This window comes from Lynx canadensis, chromosome C1, assembly GCF_007474595.2.
Source record: "Lynx canadensis isolate LIC74 chromosome C1, mLynCan4.pri.v2, whole genome shotgun sequence".
NCBI lineage: Eukaryota > Metazoa > Chordata > Mammalia > Carnivora > Felidae > Lynx > Lynx canadensis.
Window position 1 is genome coordinate 201,221,970 of NC_044310.1, and position 20,964 is coordinate 201,242,933.

Here is a 20,964-nt window from a genome sequence, read left to right on the forward strand (position 1 = left end):
AATTTTTCTGTCCAATGAGTTCATGGCAGAACTTTCACCTTTGTGGTGTTCTGGAACCCAGGCCTATAGGGCGAGCACTGTCAAGGGGCCCAGCTCCTTGTCTCTAGAACAACAGAGAACTTAATCCAAGAAAAGAAAAGAAAAGAAAAGAAAAGAAAAGAAAAGAGAACAAGAGAAGAAGACAGGAAAAGAGGAGAGGAGAGGAGAGAAGAGGAGAGAAGAAAAGAGAAGAGAATAGAAGAAAAAGAGTTAATATAAGAAGTTGAACAGAAGGAATAGAAGAAGGTGCAGGGACAGGAGAGACAGCCCATGGTGGAGATGGGGACAGTATTCCTTGGGACCCGGAAATTCAGAGAGTCTCTTGTTTGCAGTTAGTCTCATTTAATACTAATTATTCAAAATAGCAGCATCCTTTTTCTTCCAAGATTCTCAAGAAGTGCATATGTTGTTTTTCTTGCCCTTTCGATGAATTAACCTTCTTTATCTCAGTTTCAGTTTTTTTACACTCTCACTCAGCGCTCTTAGTATGTTTCCTTTCATCCAAGAATTTGCCCTTACAATGATTGCTGCTGTTTTCCAGGAACAGGAGGATGGGCAACATGACTTTGCGGTACCATTGCAGGCTTCGAATTAGGATTTCCTCCCCATGTGACACATCTCTAGAAACTGTACTCACCCAAGTCTCTGGTCTGCAGTTTCTGTGCACTTGAGAAGATAGGGACAGGGTAGGATGAAGGCATGAGTTCAGGAAAGCCAATGTGACTGTCACACTAGCCTGGCTCACATTCAAGATGCACACAGGGATACTTGGAGACTAGGGCAAGTGTCTGTCTTCCTATCTGTGGTATGAACTCTATAGACAGAACCAATTAAATCCGGTGAAGAGGGATGTGATGGAAAAAGCAATTCTGCTAATGGATTAGACATTAGACAACCAAAGTTCTGGATCAAAGGATTCTTGCATCATTAAAACCCCAGGAGAAGAATACTGTGGCTTCATGAGGCAGGTGCCCTGGCTAATTTCTTAAAGATTTGCATCTGGGGGTGGATCTACAGAAACATTTTGAGGCTGAGGTTATCCTTGGATCATCTAAAGAAAAGAATAAAACCTTCGTTGGTGAATCTACAACTTGAATTTGATGCATAGAGGCTGTGCGAAATTTCACGGGCTTTGGCTTTCTGCTAGCCTGATGTAAGTTAATGTCCATCTGAATACCAGAAATTAACAAGCAGTAGAAAGGCCTGGATATAAGGTGCGGATTTCTAACTTTACACGTGTAGGTGTGCACGTGAGCGCACACACACACACACACACGCCTCACCATGATCCCAGCACTGTGTGCTGCTTATAGATATGTAATAAAAACAGTAGAGTAGAATCTTCATAAAAGCTTATCAATTCTTTGAGAGCCCAACTATAACAGGTATCTTTACCTACCTTGGTGAGTAATGTGCTTATCTGGGACATGGAAGAATTGTAATATTTCTGCGCAGTCAAGTTTCTAAAAACACGTCTAGAAGAGGAATTCAAATTTAGGAAAACTTAAGGTCTTATCTGGAGGAAAATTAGGGCAAGGAGAAGAGAGACTGGGAGATGAATCTGCTTTCATAATTGTTGCATCAAGGCGGGATGAATTAGGAGCACCTCCCCACCGGATCTCGGTTGGGAGCCACTGATGGGCATAATCCTCTGGGAAACAGCACTTTCCTCCAGGTGCAGAGAAAAGCTGCTCTCAAGACCACTGCTGCTCCTTTGTGCTCGTGGCAGCCCAAATAGGGTTATTAGGTTTGGTAAATATAAATATAGGACACCTAGTTAAATCTGAATTTTCAGATCAACAATGAATACTTTTTTAGTAGAAATGTGTATGTCCCATGTAAATGTTGAGTTTATCCCTGGATAATTCCAAGGAAGTATTTTGTGGGATCTGCTTATGCTAAAAATTAATCATTGTTTATCTGAAATCCAAATTAATTTGTCACCCTATATTTTATCTGGCAACCCTAAGCTCAACCTCCCTCTTCCAACCCTCCCTCCACCAAAAACAAAACAAAACAAAACAAAACAAAACAAAATTATTCTTCATAAAGAGAAACATAGTGACTCTATGGGGAATTCCAGATCTTAATGATGGAATAAATATTATATTACAAGAATTAAGACTCTATACTTAATAAAAAATAATACATGTCTTTGCAAAAATTTTTGTCATTTGAAATTATTATTATTATGTTTTAATTTTATTTTTGAGAGAGAGAGCATGTGAGCAGGAGGGGCAGAGAAAGAAAGGGACAGAGGATCTGAAGCGGGCTCTACCCTGACAGCAGAGAGCCCGATGTGGGGCTGGAACTCATGAGCCGTGAGATCATGACCTGAGCCAAAGTTGGACGCTCAACCAACTGAGCAATCGAGGTTCCCCTAAAGTTATTTTTAAAAGAAATATGCATTTTGACAACTCAAACTATATAGACACATACAAAGAAAATTTTAATAATCTACTACTGTTTTTCAATATCATATCTCCATAGTGTCCAATATTCACTGTTTGTTGTGTATTTGTACACATTCTTACTACACTCATGCATGTATGTATTTATGTGTAATTCTCTTTACATGGGAACATATGACCCGGAACTAGATATGCATGCATGAAGGCTGTCTAGTCAAAGGAACTGGGAGATTACAGCTCACACTGTGGAAAACGGCAGATTAGCATACTTATTCTATCGTTCTCAGCCTTGACTGTAGGCACACGTTCCCTAGGACTTCCGTTCCTCCCGAGGTCACACTCGTCCATCCCCGTGCTGTCTAATACAGTAGCCACTAGCCACATGTAGCTGCTGATAACTTAAAACGTGGTTTGTCCAGAGGGGAATGTGCTATGAGTGTTAAATATGCACCAGATTCCAAAGACTTAGTTACAAAACAACTCATTACTAAGTTGTATATTCATTAGGCGCTGAAATGATAATATTTTGGATATACTGGGTTAAATAAAATGTGTTCCTGGAACTAATTTCATGGATTTCTCTTTACATTTTAAAAATGAGGCTACTAAAAAATTACATACGCGGCTTACATTATATCTCTCTTGGCAGAGCTTTTCTAACCCAGAGTTCTCCAAAATGGCGCGAGTTCACCCCAAGGGAAACACAAAATGATTCCTCGAGGGTGTAGAAAGAAAATGCTACTTCCGTTCTTACTTATTTTTACCTTCTCCGTTGTTTTGATTTATATTTTTGTGTCGGTCTCAGAATGTACATGATATATCGGTACAGTAACAAGTGAGTATAATTGGCAATCAACAAACGTATTTATTTGGGAAGGTAGTAAAAACACTTTCACTGAGTGGGATTGCAATGAAAAATTAAAACACACGGAGGCCATGCTTTGCAGGGCAAGCGGAAGCCCTGTCTTCCTGTGTCTCATACTTCTCCTTATAGTGCTCCCCTGGGCATATGTCCTTCCTTCCATTCCTTTGTGCTGAATCATGTCCAAGGGCTTCATGCCCTAAGCTTTGGCTTCCCGTTTCTTGGATCTTAGGGTTTGGTGTCCCTGTTCCTCTAGTACCCTGACCCTTCCCTCTAGCAAGGTTAAGCTGCTTCTGACCTTTCCCACTTTCCTCTCTGATGGTCTAGTTCCCACCCCAAGGCACATGGACCTCCCTCACCCTCCCCTCGCTATGAGGTCCTCCTGTGGCTTTGAAGGTTGCAAAGAACTGGCTTTACACCACTTTGATCTGTGATGAGAAGAGAGAGAAGGCACAAGTGACATGAGAAAATGATTGATGCCAGGGCTTGGACCACCGGGTGATTCTCTCTCAAGTCCGTTCCATTCAGCTGAAACCAGTACTTTCTCACCCCAGACAGTTGATGCTAGAAAGGAGTTTGGGGGAGTTCATTAAAATGTAACACATTCTTCAAAAGGACATCTGTTGAGTCATTTCTTTTGGAGGTACTAGGTTGAAATTTGGATGAAAAGACCTCAGTGAGGGCAGTGAGAAATATGGGATAGAAACACGAGTGGTCAGGCAGTTTCACAGAGAAGGTAGAGATAAGGTGGAGCTTTTGTAAGGGGACGTGGACCCTCCCCATCGGTGGCTCAGATGCATGTGTGTGGAGTGCACATGCACACACACACACACACACACACACACACACACACAAACATCCCTTGCCCTGCCCCCAGGCCCCTTCCGCTGAAATTGAAACCTGCCTTTGCTTCTGGTAATTAATCTTTCTCTCCCACTCACACACACATTCAATCCCTCACTCTTATACTCGGAGAACATTAACAGATCCGGGGCCTGTTCTGTGGAAGGCACCAAAATGCAAAGATAATCAAGTCTGATGATGACGATAAGGGGATTCTGGGTTTGCTGTCGTAGGTTGAACCTCTATAAAGTTGCCTATATTAGTTTCTGATCTACAAAATGGCCATTTTGCGTGGCTAAGTTTAATATTCTTGATGCACACACATACCTATTCTAGGGTATAGAACATTTGGCAAAGACACAGATTCTAGCACCAGACTTTTTTTTTTACCAGATTTGAAAACTTAGGTAAATTTTAACCTACTTCGTCTGAACCTCATTTTCTTCATATGAAAATTTTTAAAAAATTGAGAGATTCTATTTCGTGGTGCTGTTGTAAGTACTGAAGACATAATCTTCACAAGTACTTAATAGATTGCCCAGCACACAGTACGTGTTCAATAAACGTTAATTGCCGTTACCGTCATTGTGGGTGGTGTTATCATTGCCATCTGTGAAGACCTGTTACGTGTATTCCTGTTTGCAAGACAGTAAGTGAGCCTTGCTCAAACTTCAGTAAAAGCCCTTGCTGTTATTCCCAGCCAGCAAAACTCATCACCTTACCAACGGGGGAAAAGAGAACATCTAAACCATAAAAACTCAACAAAAGTTCTTCAAAGAAAGCATTTAGGGATTTTGGTGCTTGCCTTCAAGTGGAGAAGTCAGCACAAAACGTCAGTGGGGCACAGAAGGGACACAGAAGATGCGATGGGGACAGGGAGAGGGGAGGCAGGTGGCCTTGCTGGCTTTGTTTCACTTCGGGGCAGGGTTTTAGCGTCTAGAGACTTGCCTGTTTATTCTGAACGAGAGCCAAGGGGTGAGTGCCCCTGTGGGGAGGAGTTCAGGGTGAGTCTTATGTTTGTGCAAGGAGGGTTTGGAGGGCAGAACGTGGCCACGAGGACCGATGGACAGAGAGAGTCCTGCCTGGATCTTGAGCGTGCAGCTGACAAGTGTCAACGCTCTGATGGGGACACATGGCCAATTGAACACAGGTCGCTGAGCTCCAAAGCCAGAAGCCGAAGGAATCATTGGTGCGATTAGCGGTCTGCTGGCAGGAGGGCTGCGCTGGTGCCCCGGCTGTGCCAAGCCAGCTAAGAGTCTCTGGGGCAGATGCCGGAAGCACGTGGAACCCGCCCCTACAGAGAAGCTGCAGGCTAAGCGTCCCTTCCCTATTGTTGCCAGAGGCCACTACCATCAGTCTGGTCACTCAGTCCAACAACCAAAGGGCTGTTTGCCAAGAGAGAGTGTGAAGCAAAGGAAAATCATACAAATACGTGCCGGATGAGATTGTTTGGTGAAGCCAGAGGTTTGACCCAGAGATGACAAAAAGGAGCGTAAGCCCAAGGAGAGCAGGGCCCTGGGCACAGATCGGGGTGGATCGAATCTCACCTTTAGCGTTTAATCTTTGTGGGGCACAGAGCCAGGCCTTTTCGTCCGTGCCTCAGTTTCCCCATCTGAGAACCGGTGACGGAATCTGCCTTGCAGGGTTGTTGCGAGGTCGAAAAGGGACGGTGAGCGTGCCTTGCCCAGGGCACGTTGGTTTCCTTTCCTCCCTTCTAGAAAGTCACTCCAGGAAAGAGCCAGCAATTCTGAGCCTGACAGGCACACACAGCTCACCCTGCCTTGTGAAAGCAGGTTCCCCCGTCCTCCTCCCTCTCTGCCTCACCCTGTCCTCTCTTCCTGGCTTTTCCCCAGAAGGCCCCAGGGCTCCCAGGCCAACTGCCAAACCACAGGACGCAGTGATTGGCTTTCAGGGACACCCCCCCCACCTCCCCGGCCCCCTCTAACAGCATCCCCTGTGTCACAGTCCTGCTCAGGGCTCCCTCCCTGGAGGGTAAGGCCCCGTGGCCACACAGCTATGTCAGCACTTGCAGGGGGATTCATCTGAAACCACCATCAACAGTCTGTGTTTATTTGGGGCACGCACGGGAGCCAGGGGCTATGAATGGAGCTGCATTCCAGAACTCTCCATGATTCCCATCAGGCTATGTCAATCAGGCCCTTTACCTGGAAGGAAGCTAGGCTTTCTCTTTCCAATTCCCCAAAAAGGGGACCACACACCAGCTGCAGACCGAAACCCTTTTCACCCACCTACAATGCCATCCAATCCTCTGCCGTACCAAAGGCGGGGACCATCAGAGCAATGATGAGAAATGGCGGCACCAAATCTTGCATGTTCACAGTTGCAAGGGATGGGGAGACTTCTTTAGGTTTCGCCCTTTAATGTTTCAACTTATAAATATACCACCAGGAGTGCGTGGCGGGCCAGGACTGACCCTCCCGCTGGGCTCCGACTTTTTCATTTGTGCCGTGAAGCCTCTTACAGCACAAGGATTGAGAACGCAGCTTAGTGACTTCTGACTGTGGTCATTACAACCAGCCGTGGACCCGAGCCAGCTCTCACCAGCTCGGAAAAGCTTACTGCTGTCCATTCCCCTGTCCACATTCGGAGGCCTGACACTGGGATCTGAAATCAGCGGCCTCGATGAGCGTCCTTCCACCGCAGAAGTCAGCACTTCTGTCTCCCGGAGAGACAACTGTTAAACGCTTATCAACAAATCACTGCTTGCCACGCTCCAAAAATTTGTGAACAAGATTTAAGAAACTTTTTGATCGACCGCAGCTTCGTCAGTCCCTGCACTGTCTCAGGAAAAAAAAATATCCATTCCCCCATATCCTGCCCTCAGAGTATACAGCATTTACTCTCTCCCTTCTGGAAACACTCCTACCTTTGACAACTGCTACAGCTCACCTTTTTCTCCCCTTTTCCACATTCTGTTAAGTGATTGCTGTTCTTTCTTCGGCATGTGTAAGTGATTCCCCGGAGAGACATCCAGGTGGATGATGTGCGAACCCCAGCTCATCCCGGCAAGAGAGCTCAGAGGCCCCCGACAGCACCCCGGGCCCCTTGGATGCACACGCTTCCAGACAACGTCCCTCTGTGAGCCGGCTTGTCCTAAGCCTGTGCCTGTCTCAATTCATCGCATTTCCAATCTGACCACAGACTGCCCTGGGGGCAGATCAGACACCTATGGCCTTAGGGCAGCAAGGTAAGAGGCACCAAAGGGACAGCCCCTTCCCTACCCTGGCTCTCAGGCCCTCCTCTGTGGTCAGGGCAGGGGGGGTCAAATGATGCCTGCATCCCTTCTGATTCGGTGGATTGGCCCCTAGGCCGCTGTGTTCCTTTCAGCAGTTTGGCTTCACAGGGACATCCATATATATAATTTTTTTTTTACCCGAACGAGGGGTGGGGGGAGCAAAACACTGAAGCAATCTTTTAAAGACCCCACACCTGACCTCTGTCTGAACATATAATTAATCTCCAGAAAAAGCGGCTCACTGATGGGTCCGGGCTGTGCCTCGCAGATTGGAGAGCCGGTGGATTTATGAGGTGACGTCAGTTTGCAGACCGGCAGGCAGGGCCTGAGCTGTGTTTTACACACTCCTCGATTGTTTTAACGGGCCTGCTCCTGAAGGGCTCCAAATCTCTCCCCAAGCTGAGCTTTATTAAAATGGCAAAGATGGAGAGGAATGCTTTTCCAGATAAATCAGCTTATTTAGGCTCTGCTCTCTCTCTCTCTCCCTCCCCCTGTCTGCTGGAAAACACTCCCAGAGGGAAGGAAATGAAGAACTTCGAAGTGCGTGCAGGTACACGCTTAATGCCTCAAACTCTGGCATTGTGTTCACAGCTCTGCATGGGTTGGGCTTGAAAGAAATGGATGGATTCTCAATCTGACCGATTTAAATAATGCCCGGGAGAGAGCTAAGGGGAAGATTTATGTCCTTAGTAACTAAAAGACACATCGGAGTTTAGCCTGGAGGCTGGGCCTCAACACTCAGGGTTGCAACAGTGCAACTCCTTGAGGGGATCCAGATAAAACTAGGTTTAAAGAATGAATGGGGTGTGGGGCTGGGGACTTGTGGGGGAGGCAAAGCTTTCGTCCAAGAGATGAGACTAAAGAGCCAGTGAAAGGCTTGAGGTACAAAATACAGTTCCGCTTTGCATTTGTTACACGAATAGTGTGTCTGCTTATATACATACATGCATGTATGACGCACACACGCACACCCAGTCTCTCTGTATTTACACTAGATATGTACGTGTCTATGTCCAAGACCAAAGAAATGTAAAGCCAGACTTACTTATATTTAGAATTTCAGAAACATATGTTAATTATTGAGGTGAAAATCCTCGAAGGCATGAAATACTTCATTTACAGGAACAGAATAAAGATGGTTATGGTAATTTGGCAAGATTTTTGAGAGACGGTGATGGTGGGGGAATCATTGCGGGGAAAAGGAGAGGGGTTAGTTGAGAAGTGAGAGAAAGGGCCCATTAGGAGTGTGTGTGTGTGTGTGTGTGTGTGTGTGTGTGTGTGTGAGTGTGTGTAAGTACGTATGTGTTGGGCACACTTGTAATGGGGCAGCAGCCAATGAGGGAATGGGGAAGGACAAGGAAATGATCCGGAACAGTATACCTCAATCCCAACAACCCTCTTCTATTTATATTACGATTGCAAAAGGTGGGTCCACCTCGCTAAAATTTAATGGGAAACATAAGTGACAAATCTGACTAGCTCAGTCTGGTCTACTCTGAGTCTGAATTCAATCATTTCTAATTCTAAGACCCCTCTCTTTCCACTATTTCACATTCTAGTGGCAGTTACTATGCAGTCAACACTGAGTATGGTAGATGAAAAGGTCATCGGAGTTGGAACCAAGAAAGGCTGTGACGATGATTTGGACGAGACACTTGTCACCTCGGTGTTTGCGGGGTAGATCCCCTAATGGCCTGACCCAACTGCTTTGGCACCCTTCTCTATCTGTGCTGCTCTATAGGCCCCTCAGGAACCTCCTTCAAGGCCAAGGAGGGCAAAATTTCAAGACAGAGAAGGAGCAGCCTCTGCGGAGCCCTGAAGGGCAGAGGCCATGACTGCCTCATTTGATATCTGCTACTTTGACATAGAGTCTGGCACATATAAGACTTTAGGAAATCTTTTATAGAATTAAACATGTCTCTGCCATGCGAAATACATAGCAAGATAAGGCCTGCCTTCTAGCATTTCATAATCTAAATAAAATTGGATTTCCACCCAGGGAGAGACAACTAGAAATAACATGATATATCATCAAATAGAGAGGCTTTAAGAGGAGCATATATCAAATAGAAAGAACCCTGACAGCTAAAATCAGATTTTTTTTTTTCCGTCAGCCCAAAGGCCACATCATCACAGACTTGAGGCAGTCTCTTTGAAGCAAATTTTATGTTCTTGGCACAGGCTCTAACTTATTCTTCAAACCATCCCCTCCCCACCCACACATGGGGTTATAAGGGAGAACACACAGCTGATGCCTTCAAGGAACTTAGAGTCTAGGGAGAAAACAGACACACAGATACTGCCTTGAGGAGGAGCTCAATAAGATAATTGAGTTCTATGTACAAAGAGAAAATGGTGGAAGAAATAAGTAGTTCCGCCTCCAAATATTAGCAAAGGCTTTGCAGAAGAGACCAGGATTAAACCAAGACTTGATGGAATTTCCTTTGGGAAAGGGGCTCTCCTGGTAGAGGAAGCTGTGTGCACGAAGACACAGAGGGGTGGGAGAGCCTGGTGAGCTGGGATAATTGTGTCAAACCTGGAATTAAGAGGTAAATAACACCATGGAGGCGTAAGGTGCTTGATCACCAATGGCCTTGTGAGTCATGCAAAGAATACGTTTTTATCCTTTAGGGTAAAGAATAAGGAGTCATTGAGAACTCTTCACCAGCAGGGTGACATGATGAGACGTCATGCATGTCACTGCGTGTCATTATGGGAACTCATTTATTGTATGTTGTCTATTCAGTGGCTGCAAACAGGAAGCAGTTTGGACCAGCTTTGCTCGGGCCTTCAGCCACGCCATTGTGGCCGCGTAATGACATCTTGAACATAACTTCCTGGTGGCCATTTTGGGGTCTTTTTTAGTTACTAGAAATGATCCCATTTAAAGCGGCAATCTCATATTCCAAGCAAGGTTTTCCTCTTCCCTATTTGTGATTGAAGGGACCAGAAGAGGGGGTGCCTACTCTTTCACTTATTTTCTCCTCTTCAGCCTAGGGATTGAGATGGAGAACTGGTCTGCCCCAGATCTGCCTCTGCCTCTCCCTATTCAAGGCTCTATCTAGCCCATGCAAGATGTTGGGAGACAGAAAAAAATAAGATCATCTTGCTTGAGGAGTAGTCTCTGTTGTAGCTGTCTTTCCAGCGGCTGTTTCTGCCTTTCTCACTAATGTGGCTGATAGTAGATGCCTTCTGTCAGCAGACACACACATGCTTCCCCTTGACCCCTTTGGAGGAAGGAGAGTCATATCAGTTGCCTGATTTAGAAAGATTGGCTTCCAGCTTATTATTTCCAGCAGCACTTTCCCCTACCTCCTCAGTGTCACTACCTATTGCTGTTGGATGCCAGGGCACGTTGGTCACCCTCCCTGGGCAGATGAGACCAGGAAAGACAGCCACACAGCATGAACCCAGCTCCATTCTGTGGTGGGCATTTGACCCAAAGAAATCTCCTGTCTCCATGGTAACATAAAAGGAGAGGATGCAGACTCTTTTCATTTCTATCCAGTCTTCTTCTTCCCTGCTGGGGCAAAGGTGGGGGTTGGAAAGGGCTTCATGCAAGAAAGTTCATGGAGTTCATCAAGTGTGCTACCCAAGCAAACTTCTTTTTTTTATTATTATTATGAAATTTATTGCCAAATTGGTTTCCATACAACACCCGGTGCTCATCCCAACAGGTGCCCTCCTCAATACCCCTCACCCACGCTCCCCTCCCTCCCACCCCCCATAAACCCTCAGTTTGTTCTCAGTTTTTAGGAGTCTCTTATGTTTTGGCTCCCTCCCTCTCTAACCATTTTTTTTCTTCCCCTCCCTCGTGGTCTTCTGTTAAGTTTCTCAGGATCCACATAGGAGTGAAAACACATGGAGTCTGTCCTTCTCTGTATGACTTATTTCACTTAGCATAACACTCTCCAGTTCCATCCATGTTGCTACAAAGGGCCATGTTTCATTCTTTCCCATTGCCACGTAGTATTCCATTGTGTATAGAAACCACAATTTCTTTATCCATTCATCAGTTGATGGACATTTAGGCTCTTTCCATAATTTAGCTATTGTTGAGAGTGCTGCAAACTTCTAACGAGAGACAGGAATCCCTGTCTTTATTTCTTGGACCATCCAGAGTCTCTAAGAGTAATTCTCTTGGTAGCTCCCTCACTTGGCTTGGGAAAGAGGAACATATTACAGTCCCCATCCAGACTACAAGTCACTGAAATGATTCCTCCCTTCACTCCTTCCCTATCTTCTACTTACATGGATCTGGGGTCAGGCAGGGGAAAGAGAGTGGTGTTGGGGGTAAGAGGGCTAGTTCCTATTTCATTTCATCTACTGTGGAGGAAATGTGGAAAAGAGATGGAAGCATGTCATAGCCATAGTCCAATTCAGAGGTGATGGGGAACAAGAAGTAGGAAAGAGAAGACAGAGATAGGAGGTAATGGGAAGACAAGAGAAGAGAAGAATTTCTTTACTCTGGAGTGCTAGAGGAGGTAACAAATATTAAAACCAGAGCTATATGTAGCTGCCAGATCACAAAGTATGTAGGGTGACACAGGATGAAGGGCAACAAAATAGAATGTGAATGCACCATATTAACAAATGTGTTGGGACAAGGAATGTACTAGAACTAGGGAGCCACTTCTATCTCATGATGACGTTACTAGCAATGTTACTAAAAGGACAAGGATTTCCTAGGGGATTTAGGAATGGCCGGGTTTGCACTGTAAGACAATCGAACAACATAATATCATTTTTCAGAACCATATTCTTCAATACTGAATATTGGTGCCTGTTTCTTTGGCCTGTACTCTGTGAGGAGGTCATGTTTAATAAAATAAGGCCAATAGTGATTAATTCGCTGTTTCAAAACCTAAGTGTGTCTGGAACTACCCTTCTCCAAACCTATACTTCCTTGGGAAGGACTTTTCTTGGTCCTTTAAAAATACATAGGGAGGGATGCCATTATAGAAAAAAAAAAAAAAAAAAAAAAAGTCACAATTTTCCTGAATTTGCCCAGGCATTTGATTTCACCTTCCGTGTTGCTGGATATTGCCCCCCACCTACCCATCTAGAATGAATATTTATGTTCTCTCTTTGCAAGAAGCTAATCATTTCTAGTCTTGCTGTCAAGATGGTGGCTGAGTTGTCATTTGATATTCGATCCCATAGCACAGTACCACGCATCCCTGTGGGGGTGAAGCAAAGTACAGACCCCAGTCTTCAAATGCCGTCTATGATTACTGGACCAGACCTCTGCCTCTTCCCTCACCCACAGGAATAGAGCGTCCCTTTCTCCCACCCAGCCCCTGCTAAGCACATGGTCTGAGTCCTTGAGCATTCCAGTGCAGGGGCTTGGTGGATGGGCTCAGATAATGTGTTTATTCTTTCCCAGACACCCTCCTCCCATCCTCAGCTTCAAATCCATTTATCTCCCCTGTAAAGTGCTTATTGACAGAGAACTTGAGTGCTCACGATGGTGCCAGCTGCAGACGGGCCTCTCCAAACAGAGCAGTCATGCTTTCCCTTGATCTCCCCAGGCTCAATCCAAAGCAGCCGTGTTTCTGTCTCAACCTCACGGATTAGCTCAGGGACTCCCCCTCCTCCCACCACCAACTGCTTTCTCGGGTCGTTGACTTTTCAGAGAGAAATGCCTGTGGTAGAGGCATGAAACAGTACTGCTCAGCCTCAAGAAAGGGTTTGCAAGCTCATTCAGCCAGAAAGTAATTTTACTGGGGCTCCCAGAGAGCTGCTGCCCCACCTACATTTGCAAACACTCTCTTGCATGCACTGTGTGTTTTTAAGTCCCCCATTCTGACTCTTCTTTTGTTAGGTTAAGAAGAGTGTGAGTTTCCAGGTACACAACAAAGAAAGTCCAGCTTAGCACATGCTTTTGAGCCCAGTGTCTGATTTCACATAGTCTGCAGCCTGATTTCTCTTGGGTCTCTTCTTCTCCTAGCCGGATGTTACTTAAATGATCTAATATGGCTAAAGTCTGTCATCAGACTGGATTAGGTACGGCCTCTCTTTTGTACAACAGCAGGACCAGATGATTTCCAGCTCCATGTTCCCCTGAATGCTATCATCAGGCAGAACCTTCATTCATTAAACAAACAAAACAACAACAACAACAACAACAACAACAACAACAAATCAAGCAGTAGCTACTATCAGTAAGGCATCGTGAATCACAGGGTTATATAAAACAATCCCCACTTTGAGGAGATCAAAATCTAGAAAAGAAGCCAAGCGGTTCCATGTAGCCCTTTGTTTATAGAAGAGATCTGGATTCCAATTCTCGTCCTGTCACTTACTAAGTTATCTCGAGAAAGTCACTTCACTTCTCTGTAGCTCAGTTTTCTTATCTGAAATGTGGCTGATCATTGTTAATTGTCAATGATAATTGATGATATACAGAAAAGTACTATGAAGATGAGGTCCTATTTATTTTGAGGGAGGACAGTAGAAGAAATGGGAATACACATGTATTAGGCAATGAACACCTGAACTAAACTATTTCTATACTATACTATTACTATACTATACTAGTTATTATCTTATTAATATACTATAATATTACTATATTACACTAATTACTATACGATTACTATTATACTATACTATTGCTATTACTATGCTATTACTATTCTATAAGCATATTATGCTAATTACTATACTATACCAATTATTATACTATTACTATGCTATACTATGCTAATTGCTCTGCTATACTATAGTAATTACCATGCTGTGACTATTGCTATGCTATACTATACTAATTACTATTACTGTCGTATTATGAAGAGAGAGGGGCCCACCAATTTTAAGAGAAATTAAAGTAATAAAATCAGCAGGTTTTGACATCCATTATATGGAATGGACAACTGAAAAGGAGTGAAAGGCCATTCCAAGGGTTGAGTCATGGCAAGTTGAGGAATGATAGGATCATTAGTATGATGTGGGGAGACAAACTTGTTTGTGGAAGAGCGTGACAAGCAAAATTTTTGACCTTTTTCAGTTTGAGGTGCTAGCAGAATATCCCGGTGGGGACATCTAACTGGCAGCTGGAAATTACATTTAAGGGAAAAGATTAGTTTTTGAGATATGAATTTGAAAGTCATCAGCAGAAAGGCATAGTTGAGAGTTTGAATTACGATATCAAGACAAAAGGTGAATATAGAATCTAGGACTAGGTGTGCCTTTAGGGTTCTGGTCTGGAGAGAGACAAGAATCCCTTTCTAGAAAGCCAATGCATCAACTAACCTCTCAACCTAAGTATTTCAGGAGCTATTGTGAATGTCATGGCGCATTGATTTATCAAACCAGCATTCGTCAATCTTTTTTCTTCGGTAAAATGAGTCATCAGTTCACATGGAGTCTGGTCAACACAGAGTGAAAAGATTAAACTGTCTCTAAATAGGAAAGCTTAGGACCAGATGCCAAAGTAGAACTAGAAAGTCCAACCATGCTCAGGTCCAAGCTGGCTAGTCTGGTCCCTCTCTCCATTGTGCTCCACTAATGACCGTGATGTCTAGGGTTAGAGTCCTCTAACATTCAGTGTCTATGATCTGGTCTAGAAGTCTTTATCAGAACTGCTCTTCTCACCTTTTCTACCATGCCCATTCACATTGCCTCTGGAAGAAGTATCCTCAAATTGCTGAATTATTGCCAGGGCTCCTACCTGGTTTTCCATCTTCTCTTCTCTTCGGTCCCAGTAAATTCATTGTTTTCTTCTCAGTGTCACTTTATTAACATTGCTTTATATTATTAGCACTCTTTTTTTTTTCTTTTAAAGCAGGCTTCAAACCCAGCATGGAGTTTAACGCAGGGCTCGAACCCACAACTCTGAGATCAAGACCTGAGCTGAGATCAAAAGTTGGAGGCTTAACCGACTGAGCCACAGACACTCTTATTAGCACTCTTTAATGTTACTCAAGCCCACCTCCTGCCATGCCCTTGCTCAAAAAGCCTCAAGACTTCCTTATTGTCCAATCTCTGCAGGTAAACTCCTTACCTTGCCATTCAAAATCCTCCCCAAGGGGCCCCTGGATGGCTTAGGCAGTTAGGCCTCTGATTCTTAATTTTGGCTCAGGTCATGATCCCACTGTCATGAGATCGAGCCCCTTGTTGTGTTCTGCACTGTGGCGTGGAGCCTGCTTAAGGTCTCTCTCTCCCCTTTCCTCTGCCCCTCCCTCATTCACACTCTATATCAAACCATAAACAAAAACAAAAACCACAAAATCCTCCCCAATATTGCTTGCTCTCAACTACCTGTGATTTCTCTTGCAGCCAAACAGGACCCTTGACGATTCTTGAACTTGATCCATATGCCCAAACTTGAGACCAGTGACGGATCCCAAAACTAAAATCCAATCCACACTTCGTGAAGCAAGTGGTTTGTATACCCACATCTTGAAATCTATTTCTATTCCCTGAACTAGATATAAACTTTTCTAGGATCCAGTAGAATGAAGTGGTCAATAGCTTGGATTTCAAAGACCAGCTATCTGGTTCAAATCCCAGCTACACCATTAGCTGACTGTGCGACCACAAGCAAGTCACTTTGCACTCTACATCTGTTTCCTGATCTGGGAAATGGGGAATATGCATCAGATATTAAATGAGATGATACATATTTAATCTGGCACATGGAATCTCATAAGCATGCAGCAAATTTGAGCTATTACAGCAGATGTTGTTGATAGCCCACCCATATCCCCCTGGTATTCATCTCTGCCGTCTCAAGGCTGTTTATGGAAAACATCTGTGATTCTGTGCAGTCATGAGAACATGCTTAGCTTTCACATAGGACACAGCAGAAGTATCTGAGGCTTAATCCCCTAAGAAGCAGCTCTCGACTGATGACAGATGGGGAATTAGTGGATGAATACCCCATGTTTAGAATAACTCTGAAGTGTATTCTATATATGGACAGTATATTGTCTATAGTGTCTCTCAGAATTCCCAACTAGACTCTAACCCCAGTTACCCGTAGTGGTAATTGGCTTGATATGTACCTTTTAAGTTTTCTTCCTTCCTTGTCTTACTCTCCGGTGTTCCACGTGTGTTTCCTGGGATCCCCTCCCAAATAAACCAATTGTACTTGAATCCTTATTTCAAGGTCACCTTCACTAGGGATCTAAAACTTACGATTTGACTTTTTTTTTTTTTAATATTTATTTATTTTTGAGAGAGGGAGAGACAGAACACAAGCAGGGGAGGGGCAGAGAGAGAGGGAGACACAGAACCCGAAGGAGGTTCCAGGCTCTGAACTGTCAGCACAGAGCCTGGCATGGGGCTTGAACTCGTAAACCACGAGATCATGACCTGAGCCAAAATCAGATGCTCTCAACAGACTGAACCACACAGGCGCCCCTAGATTTGACTTTAGAGATGACTTTCGAAACCAATAAACTTGTATGTGTCTTCTGGTAATTCGAGTCTACCTTCATTAGACCTAAAATCCAATTAAAAAATTAAGACCGTGATGCAAACAACTCTAAACCTCTATGCTCCCCTCACGCACGTTATTCAATCTACATTTGGAGAACAAAGAATAAAGGGAAATTAAAAGGTTGTTTAGTGAACGTAAAAACAGAGCAAGAACAACCGATTGGTCGCTAGAGGTATTTGACAAACTTCTGTGGTCTGACACACCCTTCCTCATAAGGATGCATCTACCTGAGTACACCTGCAGCCACTCAAGATCCACACCCCTGTGACGGCAGGACTCCTCACCCTTCTTCAGCTACATCCCATTGGGCATTCATTACCTCATCACACTTTCTCCCCTCAATGTACTTGTGTGACCTTTTTATCTTCCAAATATGGAAAATATTTTACAGGGATTACATTTTAAGCAGGCTGCTTCCTGAAGACCTATAGGTCCTTTCCCTAATCTCATTAGCACATTCCTCAGCTGTGGCGTGGGTGACTTTCAGGAGACTTTTCTGTGGCTGCCTAATCCAGCCATGGGGGTGTGGTTTCTGGTCACAGCCAGTCAGGGAAATCGTCTTCCCTAAACTTCTGTCTTGACCCCTTCCTGAACTTTGCCTCCTGGATCGTGGAGTCTGGGTTATGTGGAAGACACATTCTAGAAATCAGTGAGCTGAGAATTAGAGCCCTTGGATTATCAGCAGGTAATGAAGAACCGTTCTCAGAAGGCTGCATACGATTTGTGATCACAAACTTGAGAATTGTTAGAGCCTTCCTGCCACCAGCAGTACCTTTCAAAAGGACCCTTCCATAGTAGTGTTTCTGAAAGGGTCATCCATGGGCCAACTATATTAGAAGGGCTTCTGGTGCTGCTTAAAATGCAGATTTCTGGTGTAGCTCAGGCACACTGAATCATAGGTTTCTGTGAAAGTGCTGCAATTTGCATTTTTCACAAGCTCCCCAGGTTGTTAAAGTGACCAACTCATCCCGGTTTTCCCAGGACCATCGTTTGGTCCTGGGACAGTTGGTTACCCTGTGAGCCCATCTTTTGCATGTTAAATTTTTAGAGCCTATTACTCCAAATTAAGTCACAATGACACAGATTCCCCTTTTACTTGGTAGAAGTCTCTGAGCCCTTGAAGTGACTTTAATCCAGTGTTATACTGGGGTGTGGGGTCTTGGTGAGAACTTTCTACGAGGGCATGAATACTGGGAGACCTAGGGGTTTTGTTTCATTCCTTTCTTTTCCTTCCCTTTTGAGTCTCAGATGCAGAGTCAAACTTGGTCCCGAGTTCCTAGTCCACCATTTTCTCCTGTGTCTGCAAGGTCCCATTCTGGATTTATGTAGTTATTTATTCTCGTTTTTCCTCCACTCTCCATGCCCAGCAGGCAAACATTACCATGCAACTGGCATATGCTCTTGAGTTTGTTGTATCCTTTAAAACATGTAGCATGGCGGGGCGCCTGGGTGGCTCAGTCGGTTAAGCGTCCGACTTCGGCTCAGGTCACGATCTCGCGGTCCGTGAGTTCGAGCCCCGCGTCGGGCTTTGTGCTGACAGCTCGGAGCCTGGAGCCTGTTTCAGATTCTGTGTCTCCCTCTCTCTCTGACCCTCCCCCGTTCATGCTCTGTCTCTCTCTGCCTCAAAAATAAATAAACGTTAAAAAAAAATAAAAAAAAAAAAAAACATGTAGCATGGCTTCCTCTATATTTTAATTTACACAAGTTGTATTCCATGGCAGATTTCATCCCAACTCTTACCTTTTTCTTTTAACTACTGTATTTAATGATGTGTGGCCCTTGAATTTGTCTCTTCTTGTGATGGGCAGCTCCCAAAGTGGCTCTAGCCTGTTGGCATTCATGCCCTGTGCAATCACCTCATCTCGAACGTGGGCCAGACCTAGTGACCTGCTCCTAATGAACAGAATGTGGCAAAAGTGATGGATGTCACTTAGGAGATTCAGTTACACAAAACCTCTGTCTTTCTCTCTTGCTTTCTTCTTTTGCTCGCTCTGATGGAAGCCCGCTGAAATGCTGAGATCCCAAATGGCGGGGGCTGGAGAGAGGCCTGCAACCAACAGCCAGCAAGGAATTGAGGCTCTCAATCTAATAGTACAAAAAACTGAATCCTGCCAACAGCTTGTGAGTGACTTTGGAGGTAAACATTCCCCCCCCCCCCAGTCCGGTCGAGCCTTGGGATGACTGTTGCTCTGGATAACCCTTGCTCGCCCTCTTACGAGAGGTCCTGAACCAAAGGATCCAACTAGGCTATGCTGGCCCTTGACCCAACGAGACTGCAAGATAATAAATGTTTGTTGCTTTATGGTCCTAAGTTTAGGGTAATTTGTTACACGGCAATAGATAACTGATACACTTCTAATCATTGGACAGTATCCATATGATGCTTCTACATGTACTTGTCCAGTCCTTGCAGGTGGACACCCAACTGAACCTAACTCCCACTACTACAGATACCACCACTCTGAATACCCTGAGCAACACTCTCTTCCGGACCTGTATGAATAATTCCCTGGGATATATATGCACAGTGGGACTGCTAAGGAAGACCCAGAGACTAGAGAAGCCCTTGAAACAATATTTTCAGTTTCTTCAGTTCCTCGATTGTTTTAAAAGATTTGTCCTCTTAAACATTTTGTTCTATAGGTGGGTAGTCCTTGGTGAAAATAAAGAGACCCTGTGATTAATGGATATTTTACATGTGGAATGGCGGGTCAAGGAAGAGTCACAGGCGGTCTGTGGGACGACTGGAGGGCTGGGGTCTTGTCTCGAAGACATACTCGGGCATATCACTTCTTTTGTGACCCAGGCTGACCGATTCATGCTGGGCCTCAGACATGAGGGGCTAGGAGCAGGAGGGGAACTTGTTCAAAGCTGAGTGAACACATCTATAACCATTAAAACAATATTTCTCTGTTTGGATTCAGTAAATGGTCTCAAGTTCCTGGAAATGTGTGCAGAGACCCTGTGGCCAAGAGAAGATCTATCATTTTATTCTTTACAGTAGGCTGAAATATATTTGGAAGTCATTGGACTGTGGCTGTCCTACATCAAAAGGCATTTCATAACAAAACATCATCATGCCCCATTTATAGAAATAGCATGCTGTGCTTTGGCTGCTGTGGGGAAAAAAAAAAACAAAAAAAACTATGTTCCTGTAACATAAACAGCCTCACCTTACTTCTAAAACTAAACTAAAGGGCCATAAAAGATTTATTTAAATAGACTTTTGACACATAGAGGCACGAGACACCTGAAAATCTATGCATAAACACATGGTAAATATATGCATATGTATTCGCACACACATACATGCACGTATGGACAAATCGGTAGCATACACAGGAAATATTGTCATAAGTGGACTTTAACACATACAAAAACACTATTGGGAGAGAGAACATCAGAGTCAAAAGGGACTATGTAAAAACATGGTCCGTGTAAATCATTTTACGAAGGAAGAAACCGAAGCCCAGAGAAGCAGCATGTCCAAGGCCTAGGGCATGCCAGACGCAGCGTGCAAAACAGAACCTGGGCCTCCTGCTGCTGGTCAGTGCCATCCCATACACTCACAACGACATCAATGTAAATCATTTGCAGAATGAAAATGAGGTTTGTTGTTGTTCTTTTTTAAATCTCTCTTGAGTTCACCCGTGGTGAAATTTGAAGCAAATGGATAATACTCAGGCTGAGAGAGCATGTGATGATTTTAAGGCATGCCCATGAATTCTTGCTATGTCATCCTTCAAGAGGTGAAGCATAATTCCCCTTCTGTTAGTGTGAAAAGGAGTTAGCACCTCACTCCTAAGGATTAGAATATGGCAGAAATGACAGTTTGTGGCTTCTGAGACTTCATCATGAATGGCATTACAGCATCCTCCTTGGTCTCTCTCTTGCTAACTCCTTCTGGGAGACATCAGCAGCCAAGACTGGCCCTTAATCTTCCTCTGATGAGGAACTGAGGCCTCCGGTCTATAGCTGTGTGAGTGCGCCATCTTGGAAGCAGATCCCCCAGCTCTGGGCAGACATTCAGAAAACTGCAGCCCCAGCTGACATCTTGACAGCTACTTCATCAAGGATCCCAAGCCAGAACCACTCAGCCAAGTCTCTC